The sequence below is a fragment of the Bos indicus genome, chromosome 11, assembly GCF_029378745.1.
Source record: "Bos indicus isolate NIAB-ARS_2022 breed Sahiwal x Tharparkar chromosome 11, NIAB-ARS_B.indTharparkar_mat_pri_1.0, whole genome shotgun sequence".
NCBI classification, from domain to species: Eukaryota; Metazoa; Chordata; class Mammalia; order Artiodactyla; family Bovidae; genus Bos; species Bos indicus.
The window spans coordinates 95,427,323-95,448,890 of NC_091770.1; the positions used below are offsets into that span (position 1 = coordinate 95,427,323).

General features: G+C 38.1%; 1 protein-coding gene and 1 pseudogene across 4 annotated transcripts in view; both read right to left on the reverse strand.

Moving 5' to 3' along the window:
* NR6A1 (nuclear receptor subfamily 6 group A member 1) overlaps positions 1–21,568 on the reverse strand; it is a 226,402-nt gene that overhangs the window by 197,015 nt on the left and 7,819 nt on the right. The gene's annotated exons all lie outside the window — the stretch shown is intronic.
* LOC139185846 (large ribosomal subunit protein eL6 pseudogene) lies at positions 1,910–15,226 on the reverse strand (annotated as a pseudogene).

The window sequence follows — 21,568 nt, forward strand, 5'->3', positions numbered from 1 at the left end:
GGGGCTTCCCTGGTAGTCCAGTGGTTAAGAATCTGCCTTGCAACACAAGAGACACCAGTTCGATCCCCGGTCTTGGACAATCCCACATGCTGAGAGGCAACTAAGCCCATGCACCCCAATTACTGAGTTGGCATTCTAGAGCCAGAAAGCAGAAACAACCGGGTCTGCATGCTGCAACTACTAAAGCCTTCATGCCTAGAGCCTTGTGCTCTGCAACAAGAGAAGCCACCATGGTAAGAAGCCTGCGCACTGCAACAAAGAGAAGCCCCCACCTGCTGCAAAGAGAAAGCATGCGTGCATACAGCAACAAAGACCCAGCCAAAAATAAAAAAGAAACAGACTGGCTCCTAAAATGACAGATATACCACTCAGTCAGCATGTTCATAAGCAATCTGAAATTTAGAGCAAGGTTTGTATGTTTTCAGTTGTTGTTTTTGTTGTTTAGTTGATGTCACACTCGACTCTTTGTGACCCCATGGACTGTAGCCCACCAGACTCTTCTGTCTGTAAGATTTTCCAGGCAAGAATACTGGAGTGGATTGCCATTTCCTTCTGCAGGGGATCTTCCTGACCCAGGGATCGAACGAACCTGTGTCTCTCGAACTGGCAGGCAGATGCTTTACCTCTGAGCCACCAGTGAAGCCCATATATTCAGCTACCGCAGTTCAGCTTAGAAGCATAGAGAAAAAGGGCATGGGTCTGAGTTGGAGTCAAATCCCAGATTTGCCACTGTTTTTGTTTAATTAACTACCCAAGAGCTAATTCCTGAAATGGGGATAAAAATAACCATATTGTTCAATTGTTGTGAGTCTCATGGTGCAACAGAGGCTTGGATCTTGGTCAGGATCCTGCCAGTCAACAAAATTTGGTAAGTATATATAAATAAATAAACTACTTTATGGCAAGAGCTCCAAGTTTAGGAATTTTCTTTAATACAAAGGAAGAATACAATTCTTTAATACAATCTCTAGCTCCAAGTCTAGGAATTTTCTTTGAAACAAAGGAAGATCCAGTTCACAAGCTTTTCTCCAATAGGAGAGAATTTGGCAAAAAGAAGTGACTCCTCAATCTATGATTGGCTACCGTTAACAAATTTTTTAAATATTGATTTTTTTAATTTATATTTTTGGCTATAAAGTTACACATTTACCACAAAAGGATCTTAAATAAACTCTGAGTATTCTTTTTTTTTCCAAATGTGAACAAACAAAAGCTTGTAGGTAATGCCAGTTAATAAATTCAAGCCCAAACATCAGCTAACTATAATCTACTGTGTCTTTTACAAAAGCAAGTTAAATATTACTCTAAGAATGTTTCAATTTGACTAGAGGAAAGCAGCATGGTGCAACAGAGACTTGAATGTTGGTGAGGATTCTGCCAGTCTATTTTGAAGTCCACAGGCAAAAATTAAGGTAAGGCCCTTAAAAATGCAAAATTCTGTAATTCTAATCCAACATCTCACCTTTCCCCAGAACAGAAACCACATACTAATATCAGATTAAATGTTTTAATTAAATATGAAATATAACATTATTTCTCCTAGTCAACTGCAATTCCAAGTTTCATATACCTTAAAATGTGAGATATGAAGTGAAGCAGAGCTTCCAGAAATCAAGGATCTAAAAGGATTTTTAAACTCCTCTGCTTAATTAGGTTCCCTACCCTATGATCTCAGTTCTCTGATTTTCACACCAAATTATGGTCATGGCTACTGACCACGAATTCAGGTTTTAGAAAATTTTGTTTTCCATTCTCCCCATGAAAAAAGCTAAAAATCTCTACCCTGGATTTGTACTGATACACAAGAGCCATTTTGCTCCTTTCCGGACCAACATTTAGTCATTTATATCAGTTTCCCATCTGTTTTGTGCCCCACCCACCCCACCCCCCATCATGATTAGGTTCCCAATGAAACTGTGTCCTTCTCTCAGTCAAATCTGGTCTCACCCCTAAATATCCCAAGCCAAAGGCTAAGGTATATCCCAGGATCCCAGGAAAGGTAGCTTAGTAAATGCTGAGTAACTACTTCTTTCTCCAGAAAGCAATAGTATTAAATCACATGCCACTACAATGCAATTCTTGCCAAAATATCAAGTTCTAAGAGAAAATAAGTTTTACTATTCTCTGCCTTTAAAGTCTAAAGCAACAGTGTTGAATTCAAATAGCTACAGTGATGAAAAATGTTGTCTATCTTCATTGCACAAAATGATAGCCACTAGCCATGTGTGGCTATTAAGCACCTGGAATGTGACTAGTGTGACTGAGCAACTGAATTTCAACTTAATTTTAATTAGTCACATAAGGTCAATGGCTATTATAATGGAAAAACATAAGATTAAAAAAAAATCTCCCCTCTTCTAAATTTTTTTTTTTTGGTTGTGCTGCGTCTTCATTTAGTTGCTTTTCAGATGCAAGCGGGAGCTACTCTTTGTTGTGGTGCAGGGGCTTCTCACTGCAGTGTCTTCAAACAAGCTGGCGCTTGTTACAGAGCGCCAGCTCTAGGTATGTGGGCTCTGTAGTTGTCTGAACGGGGCTTAGTTGCTCCTAGGCATGCGGAATCTCTCTGGACCAGGGAGCAAACCTATGTCCCCCGTCTTGGCAAGTGGATTTTTATTCACTGCACCACCAGAGAAGTCCTTCCTTCTTCTAAATTTATCATGACACCTTTTGGATTCTGTAGCAGCTTTAAATTAAATGAAATAAGGAAACACTTACACAAGTGTTATTTACTAACCAATTCATAAGTTCATCCATTGTTATCAGAAAGTAATTCCATTAGCCTAGCAAATATAGTCACTTATTCCTTCAAATGTTATTAAGTACCTGCCCACACTGTAGCAGGTCCTAGGCCTGGAAGATACAGGTATCAGTACAACTGAGCCTGAGTGAGTGAGTGAAAGTCGCTCAGTTGTGTCTGACTCTGTGAGCCCATGGACTACAGTCCACCAGGCTCCTCTGTCCATGGAATTCTCCAGGCAAGAATACTGGAGTGGGCAGTCATTCCCTTCTCCAAGGAATCTTCCCAAGGATCAAACCCAGGTCTCCCACACTGCAGGATTCTTTACTGTCTGAGCCACCAGGGAAGCCCAAGACTGAGCCTACTGTCAGAGAACAGTCTAAAGGGGTACAGAATAAAAATTATAGAGCACAACAATGTGAATATACTCAGTGCCACTGAAGTGTATACTTAAAATGATTTAAATGGTAAATTCTGTTATATATATTTAACTACAACAAGAAAAAATTAAAGCCAAATGAAAGACAGGAACTTCCCTATCTGGTGGTCCAGTGGTTAAGACTCTGTGCTTCCACTGCAGGGGATATGCATTCGATCCTTCATTGGGGAACTAAGATCTCACATGCTGTGTGGTGCAGCCAAAAATAAAAGATAGTGAAGTAAATAATATTTTAAAAAATTGATGGTAGGAGAGAACAATGGACAGGCAGATTGGGACAGATGGACCTGATGAAACAGAAGCAGTGGTAAGAGCATATATTTTGACATAAGAATAGGTATGAGTCCTGGCACCATCACTTACTACTGTTAACTGAGGAAGTGACTTCACCTCTCTAAACCAATTTCCTCATCTGTAGGCTATTGTGAGGTTCAATGAAATGATACACTTAGGTCAGTGGAAAGTGCTTAGTAGTTGTAATCAATATTAGTGAGAACAGAGCAGCAACCATGGGGCCAGGGGCATGTGGAAGAGATAAGCATTCACCAGATAAACAGGGCTATTTGAGAAACGTATGCAGAGGAAGCCACATGTACGAGGCATGAACAGAAAGGGAATAATGTTACCTGATAATGTGATTTTACTGGAGCCCCAGCCAGGGCCATATCATAAAGAACTTTACTGCCACACATGGGGAGTTTTAGGCTTTTATTCTATAGGTAGTAGAGTCACTGCTGCTACTCCTAAGTCACTTCAGTCATGTCCGACTCTGTGTGACCCCACAGACGGCAGCCCACCAGGCTCCCCTGTCCCTGGGATTCTCCAGGCAAGAACACTGGAGTGGGCTGCCATTTCCTTCTCCAATGCATCAAAGTGAAGAGTGAAAGTGAAGTCACTCAGTCATTTCTGACTCTTAGAGACCCCATGGACTGCAGCCTACCAGGCTCCTCCATCCATGGGATTTTCCAGGCAAGAGTACTGGAGTGGGGTGCCATTGCCTTCTCCGAATAAAGTCACTAAGGAAAGGAAATACATGGATATACCTATGAAGTTTGTCAACACCAGCAGAAAGTAAAAGTTAAAGTCTCTCAATCGTGTCCCGCTCTTTGTGACCCCATGGACTATACAGTCCATGGAATTCTCCAGGCCAGAATAGCCTTTCCCTTCTCTAGGGGATCTTCCCATCCCGAGGATCAATCCCAGGTCTCTCGCACTGCAGGCGGATTCTTTACCAGCTGAGCCACAAGGGAAGCCCCAATACCAGCAGAACTCTCACTAACTTCAAAATAGTGGTTCTAATATTTTAACCAAGTAATTAAAAAGTGTTAAGGCTTAAAAGGAGGAGAGGGAAGCACTCTGAGGGGGTAGTCAAGATACACATGGCAAACCATCCACAGCTCCTGAAATTCTAGCAACTCTTCCCATTTTTCAGAGCCCCTCCCAACTCCATCTCCTCAGCTCCTTTTGGTACAAAAGGTGGCTTGGATAGAGGCTGAAAAGGAATAAATGTAGCTGTTTTTTTGGTAACAAACATTAGCTAGCCAGACCATGGCCCACCTTACAGCCTTGCAGCCTGCAATTCAGCACCAAACCCAAGCAAATACAGGAACACTTTTCTTTGGATTGGTTGAGTATTAAATTCACATCTGCCTCTTTCCTTTCTATCCAGTGAGTGGGATGCCACTTGGACCATTAGCTTTTGTTTCTCACAGGCAACCTGATAAACTATACTTCAGGAATAAAAGAAAATGCTTTTGAATACAAAGACATAACACCACAAGTCTGCACAGCAAAATCCGGCTGGCAGAGCTTCAAGCTGTACTTCCCTTTTCCACCTACAAATGTCAAGGTCACATTTTAAAAACTGCAACAAAAAACAAAGCCTTCTCCCTAATGTCATTTTCTTAACATGAAATCTTAGGGGTAGAGAAAAAAGAGTAGGGGGAGAAGCCAAGGATTCTCAGTTATATAATCTATTGTGCCCATGTATTTGCTCAGCTTAAATGCTGCTTACAAGAAGTGTCTACATTTCTATGGAAACAATAAATTCCATCTGATCAACCTACGTCACCTTTTATACAGTTTTTCAGGCTTCTAGCTTTGTAACTGCAGCCTTGAAACCAAACTGAAGGCAGAAAAGCCAGCCTAAGATTATGACATTTCAATTTTAACATTTTTTTTTAAAAGCAGTACAGAGCTTCAAGGCTGCGGTAAGAGAGAATCAGAAGGTGAAAACAGTTTAGGAAGGCAATTCGGTTTGATGAGTCAGAGGTCATTAGTGTTTCTATGGAAATATAGTACAGGCATTTCTCAGAAAACTGCATGTACTGTGAGCCTCTAACATTCTTCATTTACAATTTCTGGATGTCTGGAGTAGCAAAAGAGATTGTTGATAATTCTTCATTCAGCTCGGAGGTTAAATAAATTTCAAAAGGCACACATGCCATGAAATGTAGAAAATAATCTGTCAGCTGTCATTTTATTGAATCTTTACTATATGCCTGGTACTGGCTTGATTCTTCACATGAATTCTACCTGAAAGGAGTTCCTATTACCTCCATCTTGTAAGTTTAAAGAAATAACTGTAATTTGTTACATGGAAAGAGCCACAAAAGTCAAAACAAGAGAACTTCTATTCAGAGCAATTTGGCTAATAAAACACCACCTTTGCAAGGTATATATGCTCTGCAACAGCCAGATGGAAACTTGACGTTATTTCAAAAAACAAACCCTGACATTCCCACAAAAGCGGGGCCTCAGAGTCCAAGAAAAAAGTAGATGAGTCCATTTATAAACCTCCTTGAATAATCCAAGATGTCCACGTCAGAAGCAGCTACAGTAACTTCACTAACCAGACCAACAAAGCAAAGTATAAAACCTTACATGAATGAATGAATTAAATCATTAGACAAGAACTAGCATCTTTTGAAAAAAATATATGTTATTGCCAGCAGGAGTAGGGAGACTGAAGATTTTTTTTTGTTCATTGTCATTTCAAAGACTAACTGAAGAAGAGTCTCACACACCAAAGAGTTTGTTTGACCACAGACACAGAGTTTCCAAGGTCATTTCAGAACCATCTGCTGAGGGTGATATTTTTTTTTCCTCCTCCTACTTTTTTGATTGAAAATATATTGCTTTTACAAATGGAAACTTGCACATTTAAAAAATCCTAAGAACAATGGAAAATATTTTTTAGAAGAAGAATGTATATATACATATAACTGAATAACTCTGCTGTACAACAGTAATTAACACAACTTTATAACTATACTTCAAAAAAAAAAAAATCCTAAGAACAAAACGATTTGTGTTATTAGCTCTCTAAAATTGACCAGTTCAACTGAAGGGAAAAAAAATCTCCCAGACATTCTCTAAATGACTTTTAAATTACTTCTTATTAGAAACATAATTCTGGGCACAAATCTTTCTGTCATACTAGTTAATCATTAATGCTAAAGCTCAGTACCATCTCTTATGTCTGTTTCAGAAATCCATTGTGTGGCAACAAAGAGATACAACATCTTTAACCTTTCACCCCAGAATCTTTCAAATCCGAAGCAAAGCTAGTAGCTGGTTAGTCATATCTACAAAATAACCCCAAAAGAAATTTTTTTAATTATTCAAACTGGAGTCAAGATACAAGAACAACAAACAACATATGTTTATTTCACCACATAAATGTAAAAGACACTCCATAAACAGGATTAAGGGTGAAAAATTCCAATTTTTTTAATGGATTATTTTAATTAGGTTCTTCTTAAAAAGTTTAGAACAATATTCTGTGAGGATAAATTCCAACTGTAATAGCATACACAGAGTGGAGACAGCCCTGGAACTGAGGAAAAGCTATGATTCTTCCAGAATTTATGAGTCCACAGCTTTCTGATCAACCTTGCACTGCTGCTGCTCTGTAATTTCATATTTCTCTGTGTCCCTTTGAAGGGCTTGCCTTCCTGATACCTGAGCTTACATAGCTTCGTCTTCTTGAAGTAAACATCAGTGAGATGTTCTGGGATTTTTCACACCATTCAATTTCGGTGGAGATGACAATGACAAATTTCTGGTGTGAGGGACAGAGCTCAGCCACAAGTAGCAAGCTTCAGGAAAATGACCCTCCTGCCTCTGTGGTGCCCAGTGAGGAAGATCAGAATCATCCCAGAAGCAATGTTAGTGCACATGCGGTTTTCTCACATGTGAGAAAAAACTTAGAAGGGTTTTTTTTTTTTTTTTTTTGCCATGACATAACAGCTTTCCAGGCACACCTTCAGTAGGATAATACCTAGGCATTTTGGGAAATTTAACCACTCAAGTACCACCCACCATTCTTGTCACCACCACCTGATTTTGTGACAGTAGCAAGAACCATCACCTTCTTTTCCTTTTCAACCTTGCATTTAGCTGTTGAATACTTCATCTTATGAAAGGCCTTTCTGGACTACATAGCTGATTAGGAATATCTGCCAATTCCTCTGACCACGATAGTATTTCAGCTGCAGTGGGGTTCACCTTTTTAACCTTTTTAACTCTGCCACCAGCATCAAACTGCTTGGCTTCTGGGCTTTTTCTCCTTAGTATCTGGCTTCTGGGCTTTTTCACCTGCCGTCTTCTAAGATGAGAAAACAGGTTTAGCCATTATTAACATCATTAATAATCGTATCATTTGAGGCTCCCCTAGCAGTTCAGATAATAAAGAATCTGCCTGCAATGCAGATTGCATTGTTCGATCCCTGGGTCAGGAAGATCCCCTGGGAAGGGAATGGCTACCCACTCCAGTATTTTTGCCTGGAGAATTCCATGGACAGAGATGCCTGGTAGGCTACAGACCATGTGGTTGCAAAGAGTCAGACATGAGTGAGCAACTAACACTTTCACTTTCATCATAGGTAGTAAAGTTATTCTTATTTTCATCCTCCAAGCCACGAGTTTAAGTATACGTGTGAAACAGACTTATTTAAAAAATAAAAACCACTTTTCAGAAACTCTAGGTTTGTTGCTGCACTCTGTGCACACACAGAGAATAGGATCTTTTATTAAGTCATCACTCAGTGCTATTATTAAGATGTTGGCTTCTTGATGAAACTACAGCATTGACCTCTGGGTCAACCATTCAGATCTTGAGATCTCGAATCAACAGACCAATGAAATAAATGATTGAGGCATGTTTAAGAGTCACAGATACTAGTCTACCCTGCCCCACTAAAATCATACTCTACTTGTATAAGACATGCTTCCTTTTAATTTTTGATACCTGTTTTAAGGTCTGTCAGCTTAAAGTTCCCCTTCCAGCATTAGTAGGCATTAGCACTAGCAGAAACACAATGCAGCATTCTTACTTCCCAATACGTATCCCAAAACTCAGTGAAATACAAAAAATGTCAGGCTTCCAGAGTGGGAAACCATTACTTGGTATACAATAAGCACCTACACCTACAGAATGAGCTCCATTCTGAGAGCACATTCATAAGTACAATTTGTTCAGAAGTCCAACAAAGTTAGCCTAGGTACCCAACTAACAGCAGCATCATCTGTATAGTACTGTAATAGGTTTGTAATACTTTTCCCACACTACATTAAAAACAAACACAAAAACTGAAAAAACACTTTAAATCTTACAGTACAGTACCTTGGAAAGTACAGGGTACAGTAGAACAGTTGGCATACAGGGGCTGGCATCAAGTGAACAGGCAAGAGTTACTACTGACTGGAGCAGGGAGAGGAGGTGGGAGATGGTAGAGTGGAAGGATCGTCAGCAGTAGGAGACGGAGGGCAAGCTGCCATTGCACCCACGCCTGACGCTGATGGCAAAGGTTTGGGTTCCTTGCTGGATTCAATTCTATCTACTCTCTTGAGAAAAGATGCAGTGATGTCTGGGTAGAAACACGTTCCAATCTTTGAAAGTTCACAACTTGAAGGTTCATATGTAGGAGACTGACGTACAACACTTATGTGACTTGACTTTAGCAATCCTGTTTCTGGATATGCTTCACATTCCTGAGTAAGTCAAAAGTGAAAGTCTCTCAATCATGTCTGACTCTTTGAGACCCCATGGACTATATGGTCCATAGAATTCTCCAGGCCAGAATACTGGAGTGGGTAGCCATTCCCTTCCCCAGGGGATCTTCCCAACCTAGGGATTGAACCCAGGTCTTCCACACTGCAGGTGGATTCTTTACCAGCTGAGCCACCAGGGAAGCCCTGAATAAGCTGAAATGGCCATAGTTTTTAGAATATTATAACTAGTTTTTAGAATATTAACTAGCGATGTCAAGACGAGGAGTGTACTCGTAAGGTTGAGGCAGACTGAAATGCAAGCTGGCCTGGAAACTGAAGCTGTGCTGACATAGTTACAGCCACTACCATGTCACAGTCTTCCTGTTTCCAGTTTACATTATTCAATTTTTAATCCTGCTCCACATGGTATTAATTACCCTAATGCCATTTTGCTTTATTTCCTAAAAGGCATTAAGTATTAAAATTTCCTCCCGTTCCCCACAGAGATCTACTTCGGTAGATCATGCTCAGGGCCAGCATTGCCTCCCTGTTTGCAAGGCCATGTCCTCAATGGCAGGCTATCGTCCACAGGGTCACAAAGAGTTGGACACGACTGAGAAACTGAGCTCGCACACACTGTCTCCACTGGAACAGGATGCAATAAAATGTTAATTAAATGTAAATTGTTGTAAATGTAAATTACAAAACTACGAAAGACTACTACAAAATCAAAGAAAATACATTTTATTGTACTTGAGATGACATCAAAAACTGCTGGCAGTTTTTTTTTTTCAAACTTACTTTTCCAATATTCCTAACTCCTAATTCCTAACATAATTAGGAATCAAAGGAAGGTCTGTGGTGTCATTATAGCTATTTAGTTATATAGTTATTTCATAAATACTTTATGTAGGAGTACAAATACCTACAAAATAACTGAATATTTTACGCCTTCTGGAATTACAGTAAGAACCAAGAAATGCAATGTTTGTAGAAAGACTTGAGTTTCTTAAGAGGAAATCCTATCTCAACAATTGTTAAACAAATGAAAAGACATCAGAAATATGCATCAAAGAATCTCCTTCTCAAACTACCTTGGAGTCAGCTGAATTCTCCTAGAGGATGGGGAAGAAAAGAAAAGCATGATGGTAACAATAACCCTGTATACGAGACAGCAAAAGAGACACTGATGTATAGAACAGTCTTATGGACTCTGTGGGAGAGGGAGAGGGTGGGAAGATTTGGGAGAATGGCATTGAAACATGTATAATATCATGTATGAAATGAGTCGCCAGTCCAGGTTCGATGCACAATACTGGATGCTTGGGGCTGGTACAATGCAACGACCCAGAGGGATGGTATGGGGAGGGAGGAGGGAGGAGGGAGGAGGGTTCAGGATGGGGAACACATGTATACCTGTGGTGGATTCATTTCGATATATGGCAAAACCAATACAATATTGTAAAGTTTAAAAATAAAATAAAATTAAAAAAAAGAAAAAAGAAAGAAAAGCATGGAGAGGAGGAGGCAAGATGAAGGGTGAGAAGGGAGGTGACAGGAGGAAAACCCAGGAGTAGCAGGGTGGCTTGGACAGTAAGGTCTGTGGAACCAGTGGCACTACATTGAACAGACTTTCTCCTCTCAGTTTATTCATCCAGAAAATGAGAACACCTTCGGCTCTATCCGTGTTTCCCCAAGTGAGGAGACTACTGGAAGATTTGAAGTGAACCAAGAGAAAGCACTTTAAAACATTTCAAAGCTGTTACCTTTTCACTTCTCTTTCAACCCTTCTAATTACATCAGAAGAAAAATCTCAGTTTGATACTAGTTTCTCTATTACCCCTCTAATGCTTGCTAATCTCCCTTTGTAACTAGAAGGCCTGGTCATACAGACTTGAGCAGGCAACATCTTAACTAGAATTTAACGCAGTATTTTTTCATTAAATTTATTTTTATTGTTACCTTCTCTACAGCATATAATTTTACATATAGGATAATAACAAAATATCCTTTTAAAATAAATTTTGGGTTGCAAAGTTTTAACAATTCAATATTTAATATATTAAATACATAAATATTAGGAAATGACAAAAATCATGATAGTGATACAGAAAAAACAAAAGTTTGGAAATACTGATTTAGTGGAATAGTGGCATAAGCCATGGTAAGTTATTTTCAACTTCAAGCTTCAGTTAACTCATATGTAATATGGGAACATCACCACCTATCAAAAGAAAAGTTGTGGAAAGGATTATTTTGGATAGTTTAGCAAGAACCTGGCACACACTGAACATTCAACAACCTCTTTTTAAAGATTTTACCAGAAAGCCCTTTTAAGAGACCTTCAGAAGGCTTTGGGTGAGGGGGTGGTGCAGCCAGGTTTCCTGTGTATTAGAGACAGGAGCATTTGCTCTGGTTGTGATACTTCCCACCAAGAACCTCCAGGGACTTGGCCTTGCTTCTTACCCTGATAAAGCTGCAGTTTACTCTCCTAAAGCTCATAATTCTAGTTACAAGTGTCTGGAAGTAAATGCTTCAGAAAAGCAGTACATATCTAAATTCACTGAGAAGTCTAACCCCAAAGGGTACCAGGGAAGGCAGGGCCATTTTGTAACAGTTATCCAAGATTAAAAAAAAAAAAAAAAAAAAGGTACTTCATTTGGGCACTTTTAACAATACTATAATGAGGGGGAAGTCACAGGGTGGTCTATAAACCAGCCTTGATACTTCAGCATCAGATACTGTGCAACTAGATAGCCCAGGTGAGAAAATCCTTGAGTGAGAGTACAGGGAGACTGTTCCCAGTTTCCTGAGTAAGAGTACTTCAAGAAAAAGAACACCTGAATACTGACTTTAATCCAACAACTGTCTGGTAATAAGCACTTTACATGATATTGCCTAATTTCTCCAAACATACCTGAGCGAGGTAGTTTCAAGTCTATTCACCAAATAGGCAAAACTCCAAATAGTCAATTCTCTAAATTTACTAAAAATTTATTTTAACTATGAAGACAATTTATAAAAACACATACTGATGGGAGAGTTTAATTAGCTTTTAAAGATTTCTGCCAAATTAAGACAGACAGGATAGCAGCATTTTCTTTTTTTTTAATATAAATTTATTTAATTGGAGGTTAATTACTTTACAATATTGTACTGATTTTGCCATACATCAACATGAATCCGCCAAAATGTTCAATTTGTCTCTGCTGCTGTTGCAGCTGCAAAAAGTTAGGGCAGAGAGGGGACCTCTGCTGGTGAAAAGATACGGTCTGGTTTCGTCTGCAGGTAATGGGGGAAGAGATAAGGTACAGGAAGAGAGAGAGAATAAAAGAGTAAAAAATGATAAGGTAGCAATTTAGAAGGAAACTGACAACGAATTCTACAAATTAGATTCAGCAAATTGACTTCTGTTGAACTGAACATTAGGTAAATTGGATATTTACAAACTAGTTTCAATGAGCTGCATTTTGGTGAACTGGCTTGCTTATCTATGAAGTAGGTCTATTAACTTTACTTACTTTAGTTGCTAAGTCATTTCCGACTCCTTGCAACTCCATGGGCTGTAGCCTGCCAAGCTCCTCTGTCCATAGGATTTCCTAGGCAAGAACACTGGAGTGGGTTGCCATTTCCTTCTCCAGGGGATCTTACCAACCCAAGGATCAAACCCGCGTCTCCTGCATTGACAGGCAGATTTGTTTTTGCTGAGTCACCAGAGAAGCCCTTACTTATAGAAAAGGAAATTGAGAAATGTTAAATAATCTTTCTACAGTAACGCAGCTACACTCCAGGTTCTTCACACACTGCATTAATTCATTCTTCAGTAAGAAATTCTGTGTGGTGATTCTACATCCTTTCAGCACCACTACTCTCCAGGAGAGAGAGGTTTTAAACCCAGGTCCAACTAAAGCTAACACACGTAGTTAATCACTATATCATAGTAACAGTTTGCTGAAATAATCTTAAATTGCCACTCACACAAATGCAGTTTGTCTACCATACTACAACGACTATTTATTCTACCCTCCTGAAAAAATTTGTACCTGCTATTCAGAGGTCGAGTGGCACAGCTGCCAGACTAAATTGGAACACTTTCAAGGCAAAAGTCAAGATTTTAGAGACATTATTACTTCATTTAGGCTGGACAATCATGATTTCAGATCAAATTTTGCACAACTAGAACTTCCTGAGAACCCCCACTACCATCTTTAATGATCCCACACTGACAATCCCTGATGTGTGTGACACACACACAGAGGTATATAATTTTATGATCAATTATTTCGATCAAAGTGTAAGCTAATCTTATTAAATAAATGTAAAAACTAAAATAACCCTAGAGCCTACATGATCTATATAAGACATCAGTGCTTGCTCAAACTATTTGTCTTACTGCTGGGCTCTTCAGGGATTTATCACATTTATGATGCTAGGAGAATGTCCTATCTCACCTATTGATGCATAAAATCTGACTTTTCTTACATTTTTAACTTTCCTTCTATTAATAAGATAGTAACTCAAGGCTCTCTAAACAACTGAAAATATATTCTGCCCTTTTTGGTAAGCAGACAAATTCTCTACTCATAGATCTTATGACATAGCCCAAATATAAAGCACTTCTGACGTGACGTGAAGTCGCTCAGTTATGTCCGACTCTTTGTGATCCCATGGACTGTAGCCTACCAGGCTCCTCTGTCCATGGGATTTTCCAGGCAATAGTACTGGAATGGATTGCCATTTCCTTCTCCAGGGGATCTTCCCAACCCAGGGATCGAACCCAGGTCTCCCGCATTGTAGACAGACACTTAACCATCTGAGCCACCAGGGAAGTTTTGTCTGAGGATAAATAGGAACTTTCATTAACAAAGCTACCACTACTGTAAAATATTTTAAGCATGAATTAATAAGCTGTTACTTTTAAACAGCATTAAACGTTTATTCTGATTTCCCAGCTGGGTTCAAAAATCTCTGTGTTAAAATGGGGAAAAGAGATCTTTACAGCAAATCTGAATACTGCAAACTGACACTTTGAAAAATGTCACCCTACTTTAAACCTCCTCAAATACATATTTTGAATGCTCAATGAAGAAATGACAAATCTAATTTTTTTGTCCATTCCAGGTTTCTCTTCTGTACTTAAAAGTGCCTCTCATTAATTATTTCTGATCTTCAACGTACACCCAAGGCTATCCTTAATGTTTCAGCAAACAGAATATGATTCTTTCTAACCTCTTTTGAAATCAACAAAGACTATAAATTTAACTCAAGACAGCTTTTGTAGTTCAGTTAGATTCAAGGTCATCTCAAGGCTTTTAATTACGAACCAGGATTTGAGGAGCTCTGCAATTGGTGTAGTCGAAGGAAAGAGCAGCTGGCTTATTCACTTTCTTATTAAAGAGCCTTATAAAAACTGTCTTGGCAAATAGCAAATTCTCTTACCACCAGTGGTGAACATAAAGAAGCAGAGCAAATAATCTTCAAACATTTGTGTTTACTCTCAATCAACAAATTTTTTAAATTACCAGAAGACTCTGAGGTCTTCATTTCATATGATTTATAATTTAATTCAAAACTTGTAGATAGCCAGACTCCAAAAATATTTCTATTTCCATTCTGAAACCAGCTCTGCTAAAAATTATGAATGTCCTTCAAATTAGCATAAAATTTATTTAGGTTTTCACTATCAAACCCTGTGCAGGATCAGTTTTTCAGTCACTGAGGAAGGAAACCATGCAAAGTATGCAGATATCTAAAGGAATGTAAATTTAACTTCTCTCTCCATGTACTTAATTTCCAATCAAATTCAGTTGTAAGTTTCAGGACATATTCAAGACTTTGAGGCAACTGATACAGTTGTATTTGAAAAGAGACATACAGACACACACACACACACACTAATCCATCCTCCTAAGATTTTGAGAGGCAACCAAAGGCGGCTCCAGAGTGTCTTTGTGACCCACTCACCCATAATCTATAAGAGAAAGAAGGCAGTCTCAGACGGGTCCATAAGCACTGCTCTGACTAGGCTGGAGATATCGGGGTAGGCAGCAGAAGGCAATGTGCATGCTTCCGGGGGGTGGAGGCGGGGGGTGGGGGGGGGCGGTGTACTAATGCCAGAAATCTACAAGATTCAGAAAACAAAAGGCATTGGGAATGATTCCACATACCCCTCTATAACATGAGACTAGAGGAAACAGCCTACCTGTGTCTCAATTCTATCTCAAGCATCAGGCATTTATTTAAAAATAGTAATAAGCCCTAGATGTTAATATACAAGATGTATTAGTGTAAATTAAACTGGTTGTTAGTGATGGTACATTGAGATAGACACATACTTCTAAAAATCTGGGCCCCCACAAAATAAGCCAAAAGAAAGCACAAGATAGTCTAGGGAGTACCGTTAAAACAATGAGAAACTATAAACTGTCTTAATGTTCAACAATGAAAAACAATGAGATATCACATGGCTGTTAAAAGTTTCAAATGAGTTACTGTTGAATCAGTAAAGCTTAAAACATGAGGAAAAAAAGTAAAATCAAACAAAAAGCATAAAACAATGGTATATACTGTAAGACCACAACAATAAGCAAAAAACTAGGATTTGAAGAAAGACTAGAAGAAAACATAAGAAAATGCTAATAACAGTCACCTGGAAGGAAAATTATAGGTAATTTTCCCTTCAGTTTCCATATTTTCTACAGTGATGACACATTCCTAATTTTAAAATCATTAGATTCCTAAGTAGCTCAAACCTAAGGAACATAAGGGCCACAGGCAATTCAAGTCCAGAATTCAGAGATCACACCATTTAAATCTAAATACAAGATACAGCTAAATCCCTCCTGCTTTTATTGATATGCAAGCACTTCCAACTGAGTTCCCCAGGAAGTGTCCCTAAGACAACACTCTAAACTTGCTTTCCAAACAAGGCATTGGAAACACTAGGTATTCTTCAGCCAAGAGCCCATCTATGCTCTGAAAACTAGGTTTGGAAAATAAATTTACAGTACTTCACACACTTCATATTACCCATAAATGCTCAGCAATTGTTAATATTAATGGACATACTACATGAAAAGTACTTTACTTGAAATATTTTAAAAGGCTCATGGCAGATAGCACATTTTATCTTCAAATGTTAAATATATTTTTTCATCACAGTAGTACTTTCAGTAACTGAGCTGCTCACCAGCAGTTAGCTCTGAATTCCAGTCAGCCCAACTATCTTTCAGATTTAAACTGTCAGCAAGTAAGAGAATATTTTTTTGCGGGAAAGCAATTGTAATTTCCGATTTTAGGTGATTGATTAAGTTCTCTCCTCTAAAAGGCTGATTGGTTTCCTGGTGCCAGTAAAATGATTGATGAATATTTCAACTGCAGCTCCCTTGCTAACCCCCCTCCACCCCTCCCCCATGCATTGCCGCCCCTTTCCTGCTGGGTTCCCTTTTTACTGACCAACAGCATTTAAGGAGGGTTTGCAATTTTCCTTAATGAATCCAAGTTCTCAAACTCAGGGCATTTAAGTCTTAAGAGGACAGGACTCTTCTCAGTGCTGAAGGAATATTGCAGGTAAAAATTCCTTTACAAAGAATAAGGGAAAACTCTGAAATTAACTATGGGTTTGACTCAAGAATGAAATTGTCCTTACAAAAGAAAAGTGTGGCATGGTTGTGGGGGAGGAGGTATAAGAATAGTGATCATGCTAAAAAAGAAAAAAACACTGAATCTCGAGTTTACATTACAAATTATCATAACATCATAACTTTATCTGCATACATTTCTATAAGACAGACCCAGAGAACTGAATTTACATGTAAATTATGTGATTCCACAGACCTTAATTTAAAGCAGCCAGGTGTTCTAATAAGGAGACAAAGTATGGTAAGCATTAAGAAATGTAAATATGCCTTGAGGGATGACTGAACAGTATCTAAAGTCAAAATCATCCCAATGAATCCGTGCTGTGAGTACCACAGTTATTTGCTTTCCTAAATTCCAACTTCCTGTTTTATCCAACTCATTACATCATAAAGCTGGGAAATTCCTTCAGTGATTACCTAATTTAGCGCCTTCATTTTATAGGTAGACCCATAGAAACATGCTTTTATAAGAGAGCTAAAATCAGAATCCGGGCAAAACCTAGGCCCACCAACTATTTCCTGAGCCTCATACCTCCTCAAATAATGTGGCTGCTCTCCTCTCTCAAGTCCTTCCCTGCTCAACACTACATTACTACCATATCTATTAACCCCCACTGTCACACCGTTCTCACTATCTCCTTGCTAGAAAACCACTTTCTGTATTTTACAAGCTTTGGACAACCAGTTCTTCTATTTCCACTTTCAAAGGGTCACATCAATCTTGGATTGGTCCTCTTTTCCATATAGTCGGCTTTTGTGTGGCAGAATTTTTTTTAAAATGTACAGGGGACAAAAGCTACCTTTTCCTAAATGGCATTCCCCAAAGTACTCAAGCCAACAACCAGGGATCTACTGACCATCTCATCTTAATCTGGTGTATCTGGTCATTTTAGTTATAAGGAGTGCTGTATTTCCAAACAGAAATGTACTATATTCTGGTTCCAGGAGGGCTTTTCAAACCTTGGATTTAGCTTCAACACTCAGCTTGACTTACATACTGCCCCAATTCTCTCAAGTGACTGAAAAGCATATTCTCTTCCCTTGTGTTTTGTAGACTTTCTCTGACTACCTGCAAAGAACTCAGACTCAAAGGACTCTGACATAGGAAAAGACTCAAAATTCCTGACCTGATTATTCTTTCATTTATCCATTCATTCATGAAACACCAATTACTTGTGTTTTTAGTGCTACAGATGATAATTTGTAATGTAAACTCGAGATTCAGTTTTTTTTTCTCTTTTAGGCTACAGATTCAAGATATGGTATCACTGCCCTAAATAGAGCAAAATCCCCTCTTTCCTTACCACTCAAAGATAGTCTCTGATTATATCAAAACTGTTTTCTGGTTGGCTTATTAGAGCCAACATGAAAGAGAAATAAATCACTTGCAACTCTAACGGTGGATCTCTGTGACTCTATTCTATAGGAAGTTGAGTTGTGTATAATCCTCAACAATTATAAATCGCCTGGATTCACAAGTATCTGCTTTGAGGCAAACACTATGCTTGGCACTCTACAGGCTTTATCATGAGTCCTAATAACACTACCCTTAATTTCAGAAACATTATAGTACATGGGGAGAAGGGGAGTGGAAGGAGAGATTAAACCTAGGAAACAAATGATTAATGGTGTTACTAACTGTAAAAATATAAAAACTAGGGTTTAATCTCTGTGGGCTTCAGTTTCCACATCTGCAAAATGCAGGAGACAGTCGAACACCAACCTCACAGAGTTATGAAAATAGAGTGAGTTAACATATGTAAGGTGCTTAAAAATTATATAATAGCAACTATATAAATGTTAGCTGCTATTATTGTTCAATGAGAACACTAAAGTTCAGAGAAGTCAAGTGACAAAGTCACACAGCTGTGATCTTTGTACTGCCACACTCCAGAGTCCCTGCTCTTTCCCTCTCACATTATCTAACCAAAATCCTTCCTCCCTTACTGAAACTACTGCCACTTCCAAAAAAACAAAGCCCTCTAAACAGATATCAGTGGGGGGTTTCCCCCAGGTGGTTTATTATCCTGCCAAAAAGGCATTTTGGAGGAAGGATTGTAAGGCTAAAGAGAAGCTTCCAAACAGGTTAGATTTCAAAGTACAGCAAAAATATGGAAGGGAAAAAAACACACAAATCTGCCTCAGTTATTAAGCTTAGTAATTAACATCATTTAGCTCCTCTGAAACTTGAAATAATATCCAAGCATTAAAATGAAAAAGGAAAAGCTTTTATTTTCTCATTACTAAGCTGCAACCCCTACAGAACACAAAAACGCTTAGAAAGGTACATTACACGAAACTCCAAGAACATCAAGATGACTACAGAGCTCTCAGGAAGGTAGCCCAGATATCGCACTGATCTTTCATCACCCACCAGGGTTTTCACTTTAACTTCTGATCCAGAAACTCCTTATTGTTATTCACATTGTTCTGTGACATTTCTTTTGCCAGCAAACTCACTTCAGAATGAGTTCTACCTAGCAACTACCCTAAGGAGTAAATCCCTAACTCTTTAACAACACACTAATTGACTTACACTAAAATGTTACTCACACTAGGAAAAGGTATTCTTACATCAGCAGAGGAGATACTTCTCCTATACAGACTTTATTACAACCTCCCTCAGTCAAAACTAGGTTAAAGGAAAACCAATCTACAAACTGACACTGCCAAAATCACAGCTTTAGAAGGCTCAGTGAAAGCCAAACACACCTACTGAAAGCAAACAAGCAAAGTATTCTTTTATGTTTGTAACTTTGTGTCCTTTTATTTTTTTTAATTGAAGTATAGTTGATTTAAAATGTTGTGTTAATTTCTGCTGCACAGCTAAGTAATTCAATATATATACATTCTTTCTTTAATATTCTTTTCCATTATAGTTTATCACAGGAAGCAAACTATTCTTGAAGGAAATTTTGAAAAGATAGAGGGTTTTATCTCATAAATATTTAATTTTTTATAGCAATGACTCTTTATCAAGTAATAAAGTATTTTTTGTATAGTCAGATTTATTTCCACAATTATAAATCCACCCTTGGGGAGGAAGCAGGTTCTACTGGAAATTTTCTAATACAAATAATTAACAGTTAAGCAACAGGTTTCACATGGCAAGTAACAAAAGCCTTATCAGAGAACTCAGTGAGGTGAACTATGACATACTTCATTTAGTCTCAAGCAAAGAAAACTTAAAATGAACTCATTTTCATTTTTTTTTCCTCTATAGCCTCTTTACAGAGTTTTGTTTTTTTTTTTTTCTAAGAGAAAGAGAAGGAATGAAAAACCCAAAGTAACTAAGTGCTAACAATAATACTTGGCAAAGTCACCATTTTCACCATTTTCAGTCTGTTTAGAAAAGAAGTTCTCTCATTACTGTGGTCTGCGTGGTCGCAGGACCCCTTTTACACAACTAAAAATTACGGAGGACCCAAAGAGCTAACATTTACACAGGTTATATCTAGTGATATTTACCACAGTGTGAAATCTTTTAAAATATCTATTAATTCATCCAAAAGTAACAAGAAACCTGTTATATGTTAATATAACCTATTTTATGAAAAGTAACATAATTTCCAACAAAACAACAAAATTGATGAGAAGAGTAGCACTGTTTTATATTTTTACTAATCTTTAATATCTGGTTTAATTCTGGCAGTTAAGATTCTCCTGCATGCTTCTGCATTCAGTATGCTGTGCTATACTGTTTTGGTTGAAGTATACACAGAAAATCTGGTCTCACACAGATTTGTAATTGGAAATGGAAGAACTATTTCTTAATGAAAATAATTGTAGGTATTTTCCTTTGATAATATACCAAAATTCAGTAAGTAGTGGTTTCTTAAAGGTCAGTTCAAAGGGAAATCTAAAACCATATCAATGAACTTTGTGTACTCTGTTACATTAAAACCCATTGGTCTATCTAGCACTTCGAACCCATCTTTTCTCCATTCAGAATTTTTTAACATCATACATTGGATAATTTGGAAACTGCTCCTTCACCAAAATGTGATCTTCAAAATGTTAACACATTTCATTATATAATATTTAAAAAAAAAAATCAGATTTATCAGTAACATCAACATTAGGGCTCATCAGAAAAGGCTTTAAGTATTGGGAAGTTGTCAAGCTCAAAGTGGCAAGTACAAGTTTTCCAAAATTCTAATTGTCACTTGAAAGTTCAAATTTTATCCACCATCAAGAAGCATTGTCAGTTTTCCCTGGCCTAACAGGCTCCCTGTTCGTTTTCCAAAACATGGTCTGCCAAACACCCAATCTGAATATGGTCTGTCAATTGTTCTTTCAAGTAAAACTTGTGTTTCATTAAAAAAAAGCAGCTAGTTCCGCTCACAACATAATTGCAGAAGCACTTTTCTTAAAAACAATTATTCTATTTTGGTAAGCAGAAGAAATGCTTTGTGCATCTGCCATTTCCTCACACAGAATATCAAAAACATCTGTACTCAAGGGTAGAGATTTAATAAAATTAATCATTTTTACTACTTCATCCAGGACATTCTTAAGTGAAAATAGCTTAAAAAAAAATACAAGTGACTAGAATTGAAGAATATAATGACTACTAGTACAGTTTGATGCTTTGATCTCTGCTAAGGTGCCAATAATTTACCTACCACCGTTTCTCAACATGAGCCCAAATGTCAACATCGCAAAAAAGGCAAATAATGTCAGCATTATTATAAAAATAGCTCTGACCTCAAGAACCTCCTGAAAAGGTTTCAGGGCCCACTCTTCCGTGGTTCATGG